Source organism: Vulpes vulpes, chromosome 6, assembly GCF_048418805.1.
Source record: "Vulpes vulpes isolate BD-2025 chromosome 6, VulVul3, whole genome shotgun sequence".
Classification (NCBI taxonomy): Eukaryota; Metazoa; Chordata; class Mammalia; order Carnivora; family Canidae; genus Vulpes; species Vulpes vulpes.
Window position 1 is genome coordinate 117,032,511 of NC_132785.1, and position 8,796 is coordinate 117,041,306.

General features: G+C 34.1%; 1 pseudogene; it reads left to right on the forward strand.

Annotated features, from left to right (window-relative positions):
- The first annotated feature begins 7,981 nt into the window (after positions 1-7,981).
- Positions 7,982-8,097, forward strand: LOC112911937 (small nucleolar RNA U3; annotated as a pseudogene).
- Positions 8,098-8,796: the final 699 nt, after the last annotated feature.

Sequence of the window (8,796 nt, forward strand, 5' to 3'; positions counted from 1 at the left end):
GATTATCTAAGAGTGACAAAATAAGTAAGATCAGACAACCAAAAAAAAAAAAAAAAAAGACAAAGTTCTGCTCTCAGGGAATTTGTATTACAAATAGACCAACGCGCACATACACATACATACCTTAGAAAATATTTTAAAAAGAAGTAGAAACAAAATAATTTATTTGACATAGATGGTCAATGAAAATCTCTTTGAGGAGGTGACATTTCACCTGAAAGCCGACTACAGGGGCACCTGGGTGGCTCAGTGGTTGAGTGTCTGCCTTTGGATTAGGTAGTGATCCCAGGGTTCTGGGATCAAGTCCCATATAGGGCTCGACGCATGGAGCCTGCTTCTCCCTCTGCCTGTGTCTCTGCCTCTGTGTGTGTGTGTGTGTGTGTGTGTGTGTCTCATGAATGAATGAATGAATGAATGAATAAATAAATAAATAAATAAATAAATAAATAAATATTTTAAAAAGAAGAAGGAAAGAAGGAAACAGCAAGCAAGGAAGCTAGCCAGCTGACCTCTGGAAAGTATTTATTCTTCTGAATGGAGATGCTAGTATAGAAAGCAGAGGTAACATCTAATGCAAGATCTTAAGGCAAAGAAGAACCTGACGTTTCAAAGAATATAATAAGACAAGTGCTTGACCAGAATTGTATGACAAGGTAAAGGGGACCAGGAATAAGACAGGTTGCTTGATCATACCCAGACCTTGAATCCTGGATTTAGGAATTTATGCTCATTTTCAGTTATGAGAGGCTTAGTCAGAGGGTGAATATATCCAACTGGCCCTATGGACTTCATGGCCCATGGGAAAAGACAGAGCTCAACCAGGACTAACGTAGGGTCCTCTACAGTACAAAGTCTAAGAAAGTGAATCTTATTACCAATCTAAGAGTATAATCCCTGCCTACAAGGATTTCCTTCAAGTCTGGCTGAGGGAACAGTATCTTAAATACATGATAGAAAATTCTATTTTTTTAAAAGAAAATCCTTGTTGAGGAATATGCACATAATTGCTTGACCCATAAAAAATATTACATAGGCTATGAAAAGTTTATAAAGAATATTTACTTCACAGGTTATTCTAAAAAGACCCATGGCAAGACCTAATATGTATTATATTCCTTCCTTTAAAAATTATAAATGAAAATACATACTTGATACAGTATGGAATAAGAATCACAAAAGAAGGTTTTACAAAATTGAGTCATTGCCTTCACTCCCCAAACCTATTCTTTAACACTACACTTGGATGTCTAGTTCCATCATTCCCTAGCTCTCTGTGTCTCTGGAATCCACACCTTACTATCAGAAACATGGATGTCAGCTTAATCTCTTTATATTACACATCTGTCCAATACGTCAGATCACACTTGCCAACATTAGTGTGAAATATCTATTTATGATTACATTTGTAAGATATGGATTCAATCTCCCTTTGATTATCAATTACAGCAGTAGTGTGATTGAAAAACTGCATGCCAAGAAAAATTATCTAATTTATGGTATGTGTTCAAAGGCTAAAAGAAAATTCTTTATATTACACAGAGAAAATGAGTACAATTTTACAAAATAACAAAGATTAAAATTTTAACTTATATCAGGTAGTCATTCTTTTTATATTTAAAAATTCAAGCACATTATCATTGTAATTCAGTTTTTCTTGTTTTTAAAATTAAAAACAACAATTTGGGTTTTACATTCCTATTATTTTAAGATGAATGACTGATTCAAACATTTTTGTACCTTGAATCTTGTTTTACTCTTCTTGATAGATTATCAAATCTTGAATCTTGTTTTACACTTCTTAGTAAACATCAAATGCTCTCTGAACCAAAATCACTGGTGAAAAACATGAACACTTGTTTTCCTTTCATAAAGTCTTCCTCTTCCATTCTCTATTATGTTTCTGATAGCAATGCTTCTCACTCTTCTCCCCACAAAAACCCACAAACACACATGACATAGAAACTATTTATAAATACACAAACAAATCACTTCCCTTCACTGTTCTGCAGACTAAAATAATAACTCATCAAGAACAGCTTAGACAAGCAGTTATTTGAAGGGCTCAAAGCATCATGTCTACTAAATGATGATGATTTCCTTATATCATGTAGAAATTCATTTTCAATTTTGCAGTGCTGGTATATTAATCAATATTTATTTAGTTTTGGGGAAAAGGAGCACAACAGTCAAATAAATGTGTCCAGCAAATATTAACACCTTTATATATATATATATATATATATATATATATATATATCCATGATTATAGATGTTTATTCATTCAACAAATATGTATTAATCTCTTACTATGTTCTAAGTGCTTTATTGTACACTTGGGACAAGAAGCTATGTAAGACATAATGGTAGAGACAGCAGAAGGCTGAAAAGATGAACCATCTTACCGTTGCTGGGTGGAAGGCATCAATGAAGATTTCACATAGGAGGTGAAACATAAAGACCACTGAGATTTAAAGGAGAAATGGAAGGTTTACTGGTTTACAAAGAGAGAATAAACAATAAATGAGAACAGAACTGAGACTAAACATAAACGTGTGAAATGCTCTAATGCAATCTGGTCCAGCAAGTGTTTTGGTTTTACTGAATCCTAGGACTTTGTATAGTAATGATAGGAAATAGAGCTCAACACACTGGCAAAGCCCAATGGCTAAAGAATTTTTTTTTATGCCAGATTAAAGTGTTTAAAGTTAACCTTGGCCATATGGAGAATTATTAAACTGTTCTAAGCAGAACTGTGGCTGGGAAAAACTCATCTGGAAACACCATAGAAGCTGAATTGATCAACAAAGAAATAATTCAGAAAGCTCCCCTAAAAGAAAAAAAAAAAAGAAAGCTCCCCTGCCTGACCACCAGAATACAGTTTACATCACAGGGGGGATAGAATGGACTCCAGAGACATAGAAAGTAGAACAAATCATGTTCCTAAACAGAAGTCCCAAAAGTTAGACTAAGAAACCCATTATTGGGTGTCCACACTGGGGGGTTTTATCAGTTTTTCCATGATAATGTCCCAGAGAAATGTTAATTTTTTGCCTCCATTCATACAGAGATTTTACTTTATGATTCCTACATAAGTCTCTACCATCGCTCAACCTCCCACATACATCTATGGCTCAAACACATTATTTCATAAAACTGTCATCCTTAGACCTTGAGACCATTTAGACATTGCCAGCCAGTTCTTTCATTTCTATGTCACAGAAAATATGCATAAGATTCCTAAATTGACTGCATAACCCTATCCTAGGTAGTGATCAGCACTCTGAACAACAGCAGTTTAGAAAAGAAGAGCATCTCGATTGCTTGAATTAAAGGTTGCCTTTGTCCAGGTCCAGCCACATGTATGCTGGCTTTAAAAAACAAAAACAAAAACTGCTAAATAAACAGATCTGGAGCAATCAGCACATGTCCAGTCAGCTGCACCTGATCCCCAAGAAAAGCCACTGTTTCTGAATTAGTTCTATTCTATTTATAGACACCATATCACTACCTACCAAAGTATCAGTGATTACAATAACATACCTTCTGTTTTACTAAATCTTCCCTGGGCATATCAGATAATCATATTTTAAAGTGGTTTAGCACTAACTATAGAGATACTATGTGTTACATGAATTGGATCAAATTCTAATTGCACTAATTTTTATTTATAGCACTTGAAAAATATCTACAAATATGTGATTGTCAAGCATATATATACATATATAATACACATACATGTATATATGCTATAGATATTTTTAATACCAACTATAAATTTCATTTTTATTCCCACGAACACAAAGCAAAGATTTATTTTTACCAGATAGTCTTATTCTATGGAAATTTTATTATTTTTTTTGTCTTCCTGAAATGTTGCAAATAGCTAACAACAATTACTCCTCTTCCAGAACACCAGTTACATGGAATCATCTGGAAATATTTATTCTTCAACCATAAGTTTCTCTGTATCCATTAAGAGCCTATCTTTTTACTTAAAAGGAAGCTTTAAAAAGCTTTTCCAACCTGTTTCTATAGTGGAAACTTTTCACTATCTTCAATAAAAAAAAAAATCACCTGCTTACATAAAGTAAAATACCTTACTGTATATGAATAACCAAACCTCCTCATTGTCACCTGCCTCATCATATACATATATTTAGTTTGTTAGATTGATGATTGAATATGATTTAGATTGTGTTTAATCCATAAACCATATTCTTCTTTTCTTAAAGATTTTATTTATTTATTCATGAGACACAGAGAGAAGCAGAGACATAAGTAGAGGGAGAAGCAGGCTCTCTGCAGGGAGCCTGATGCAGGACTCGATCCTAGGACCCCGGGATCATGACCTGAGCCGAAGGCAGATGCTCAACCACTGAGCCACCCAAGTACCCCAAACTGCATTCTTCTTTTAATTAATTTATATCTGTATTATAACTTAGTGTTTCAGACCATAGATCTGTAATCAGACAATTGAAAACTTTGTGCCCCCACTTAGCCTTACTTGATTACGCTAATATTAGCTATTAATTTTCTAATTAATAATAAGTTAAATCCCTTGTCTGTTAAAAATGGAAATAATGAAAGTATCACCTTATGGAGTCATTATGAAAATTGAATAATTCATTGCATATAAAGCACTTAACACAGTGTTTTTCACATAGCAGGTGTTTATTAAATGTAAGCTATAATTCTTGTTACAGAAATGTGCGACCTGAGTGCCTTGGCATAACATGTATCTAAATGTGTCAGCTTCCGTTTTTCAATTTGCTCTGACATTGAAAAGCTTTGGTGAACTGCTAGAGTTCACACAAAGACTGAGGGTTGTCGATGGATTCTATCATTTCATTAAATATTTAAAATAATTTCTAAGTATTCAAGTTCAAGTCATTACCTGTTATTATGATTTAGTATTAATTTCACAAATACAAATGCTTATATTACTTACATAATGTGTTTTCTCAGTGTGTTCTTTCTTCATCATTCTCAGCAAGTAAAGACTTTGCAAACCAGCAAAGCTCAACTAAATATATATGTATATGTATATATATATATATATATATATATATATATATATATAGTAACTATATATATATAGGCTTACCCAATGTATTATTTTCTATAGCTTTGCACATTGAAAGCCATTTTGGTTTACACAGCAATGTTTTCTGTAATGGAGAAATACAGATTAGAAAATTTAAAAATGATAATAATAAAAACCTGTAATACCTGCCTTAATTCTTCAGATTCTTTGATTCTATTCTCTCCATTTAGTATAAAGCCAGACATATTGTCTCTGAATAACTGTAGCATCATAATGGTTTGACTTGGAACATGATGTATTTCAAAAATACTTTCATTGTCATTATTTTCTTAGATTCCTAGAAAAATTGTCATAGAAGCTAATGGAACTTCTATTACTCCTCCACCACCTTGCCTCATCTTTGTCTTTTTTTCTTTATCCCTTTCTGACAATATTTAGTGGCTCATTTGGTAAATCTTAGTCACAGGCAGAACTTCCAACTACAGCTTAAAATTCTTAGTTCTCAAAGTCAAAGATTTTGCAGATTCTTCCAGAAGCTTTGGCATGGCACTGCTCGCCAAGAGGAGCTCAGGGGAATGCCACAAGAAGAAAGAGAACATCTTCCTCATTCAACTCTAAAGGTAAAGCCTGCACCAAATTATCTTTAGTAGACTGAGTGAAGTCCTCAGATATTTTTCAAACCCATTCATATTACCTCTTGATTTAAAAGTGTATATTCTTTACCATGTGGAACAGTATTTCCTAGTGTTTGCTCTTAAAGTCACACACTCCCATTTCCAATTTTAAAAAAAAGAAAACTTAAATTATTCTTTTAAAACTTTTGATTTTTAAAACTGTGAATTCGGTGGACCTAAGGTTCAAGAACTTACTCTTCCTCTGACCTGTGGTCAGATTTCTCATTACTCAAGACTCAATTTCTTCTCCCATTAAGAGAAAAAAATATATTCTGTTTTACATGCTTATTGGGAGAAAGTAAGTGAAGAAGGAAACGTTTTTTTTAAAAGAACACACAAAATAACTATGAATATTAGAACATTTTTTTTTATTCTAGAGCTGGGCTTCTTGATACAGTAGCCACAAGCCATTTAAACCTCAGTAATTTATGATGTATTTTCAACTGTCACCTTCAGAGATTCTTTGTAATTTTATTGTAGAGCACCCTTGCTCCCTTCTAACCTATTGCACATTGCTTGGCATGTCTTTTCATTTTTCTTATCTTCTGAAAACGCAGAAACCATAATACTACACACCATTACAACAGGTGCATATGAGTAACTTATCCCTTACCAGCAGGGTAATAGTCTGTTTCCAGTGCCCTTTCTGATAATTGCCATACTTACACAGTCATGGGTAGAGCTGAAATGACTGGGGGAAAATTTGTTTGATTTAAAAGACGTTTCTTGATCCATTCAAGCCATTGTGCTGGGCCAAGCTATGCAATGACAGATCAGGACAACATAGCGATAATAAAGACTCAGCAGAGGCAAGGCAAATTTCTAAGTGTGAACTATGAGCCAAGAATAGGAATCAATACCTCAGAGGCCTTTTTTAATGCATACAGTTTAAGTGTTTTATTTCTCACCACTTTACACTGCACTAGCTGACTCTGAAACTCATCAGGTACTTTTCTGCTCACTCACCCAGATACTTAGGATATTCTTATAATTTATTCTTACAAGACTGATCCTGCATTTCTAAAAATCGGGCAAGGTCAAGTATAAACTCAGAGATCTCACTAGTGTTTCAGCCTACATGTAACGTAATTTCAAAGATATTTATTAATACTTATCCTCAAAAAAATACTTATCCTCGATGTTTATAACTCTCTATAGAAACAAGTATAGCATTATAGCTATCTTTTACCTAATTCAATTGTCTCCATAAAAAATCAACAAACAAAAGCTGCCCCATTCCACATATTCAATTTTTAAAATTTACCTTTAAGGAAAAGGATTGTAGCATATTTTTACAAGTATAAGCTGATCATATATCCCAATCCGTATTTATCTATGCACAGACATCCCTCCCCCACAGCCCTGCAAAATGGGTTAGGGGTAGACCCTTCTCTTGAGGAAACAATGTGATCTTCTATGTAATGAGTTAATACATCTAAATTCTAATAGGGTTCACAGAATTTGTTAGATAGCTATGGCTGAGAGAAGGCAATATTCGCATCAAATCTGCATGAGATTGAATCTTGGCTAAGGATTTATCAGATGACTATTTCAGAAAATCAGGAACATTCCTGATCATTTGCATCACTACATTAACATTATCAGATACATCACATCTTAAAATATTTCTTTTTTATTAACTTCCTTTTCTTTTCCTACAAGTTTGGTTTTTTTTTTTAAACCTCGTCTGCTTACTTTTACTGCTCTATTTTTAACAATTCATCTGTAATCATCCTCTCAGTGGTCTCTAAACTTTGCCTTCCTGTTTCATGCATAGAATTTTCTCCATTCTTTAATTTATATAGATTTTTCTCCACTCTTTAATTTGTTGGAAATATTTAACCTATTCCCTCTTCCATGAACTCTTTCAGGTTCCTTAAGAAGCCTGCACACCGCTCCTGTCTGCTTTGCTACATCACTTGAAACCTGCTTCTTTGGCAACTGCTCTGAGATGCCCCAGCAAGCAGCTGAGGTGGGTGGCCCTCTTCCTTCAGTGACGGCCTAGTGACAAAGCCACCCTGCCCAGCAAGTTAAACTATGAAGAAGTGTTTTTATTTGAATTTCTTAGAGTCTCACATCATTCTTGAGTAATGGAGCAAAATGCAGTATAAAGAGCAAAACCCAAACGGTACGCTGTGTGGCCACTCTGCCTTAAATCAATTATTATTTTTCTTGAGTCTGTAACATTTCTTTGATAGAGTCCTTACACCCATTAGTGACAACTTTATAAAGATATTTACATTTTTAAAAATCCTGAAGGAAGAAGACTATACTTTCAGGGATCGTTTCTATAGTTTGTTACTAGAGAAGTTTCTCTGAACATATAGAGCACCCAAAATCTTTGTAGCTGCTAAAAAAAAAAAAAAAAAAAAAAAAAGAAAGAAAAATCCTGAAGGAAGAGTCCAAGTGAACTTTGACCTCCATAGCAAAGGGCTGCTTTCAAGGTCTTCCCATAATCTATCCTTAAAATGGTTCCTTTTGAAAAAAATCACCTGCATTTAGACCAACTCATACTTGACTAATTTACTCAAATTCAATCATATTTTAGGTGGGTTATGGTCTTCCTTTGCATGCTTTATGAAGCACTGGCTTAAATTTGTAGTAAATCCCATCTTCCTTTTTCCACTCTTTAACACTGTCTCATGACCACTGCCCCACTACATATATCAGTGCTGGTTTTGCCCTGCTCAACTCAAGAGAGCACTGTGGTTATAGGAAAAAAAAAAAATCTGTGTATCTTTGCCTATGGGCTTGGCATGGGCAGTAAAGCCATTCTCTACTTTTTTTTTTTTTCATAAATTGCCCTGACGTACCTCTCTAGCTCTACCTCCTTCCACTTGTCCTCAATATACACTATATTTGTGCCACACTAAACTACTTTTTTCTAAATGTGTCATGCTTTAATGTTCCGTGACTTTGCAGTACAGCATGCTGGAAATGTATGAAATACTGCCATCATTTTATCTGCCATTTTCACTTGGTCTTTAAGTTTGACTCGTCTCCTCTGTAAAGAATTCTCTATAAAGATTAATAGTCTTTTCTCTCCTTATTACTTATGCCTAAATCAAATTTGCATTT